Raw genomic sequence first — 423 nt, 5'->3', positions numbered from 1 at the left:
CACCTATCACCATTTCTAGCCACTGGGGGAACGCATCTTATTGTTAATAAACCTTATAAAGTGACATTTTCATGCCATGGGACCTTCAAATGAAGCTAAATGTGAGTTGTAATTGCTGCATAAACAACTTATGTAGGCAGTTTCCAATGAAGGACATTCTCATAATCCGTGATATCTCACGGCAGGCCTCAGTACTACAAGTATTTTGGTTTTTCAATAAAAAGATCTGCATCTTTAAGAACAAGTGAAGAAATACTAATGTAAAAGCAGATATATAAAACCCTTTCTGACGTGCATGTGAGCTTGTTGTAGTCGCAGTGTGCTGTGAGTGCATCGGAGCACATGTGGGTCACTGAAGAGACCTTAATCACCTGGAAAAGCACAGGTTTCCATACACTCACATTCTACTCTCCACACCCCCCC

General features: G+C 40.9%; 1 protein-coding gene across 1 annotated transcript in view; it reads right to left on the bottom strand.

The window, feature by feature from the left end:
- Positions 1–423, bottom strand: part of LOC116685806 (SH3 and multiple ankyrin repeat domains protein 3) — a 122,862-nt gene that overhangs the window by 25,671 nt on the left and 96,768 nt on the right. The window lies entirely within an intron of this gene.

Source organism: Etheostoma spectabile, unplaced genomic scaffold, assembly GCF_008692095.1.
Source record: "Etheostoma spectabile isolate EspeVRDwgs_2016 unplaced genomic scaffold, UIUC_Espe_1.0 scaffold271, whole genome shotgun sequence".
Taxonomy (NCBI): domain Eukaryota; kingdom Metazoa; phylum Chordata; class Actinopteri; order Perciformes; family Percidae; genus Etheostoma; species Etheostoma spectabile.
Note: the sequence above shows the minus strand (reverse complement) of the source record. Positions and strands in the feature narration are given on the sequence as shown.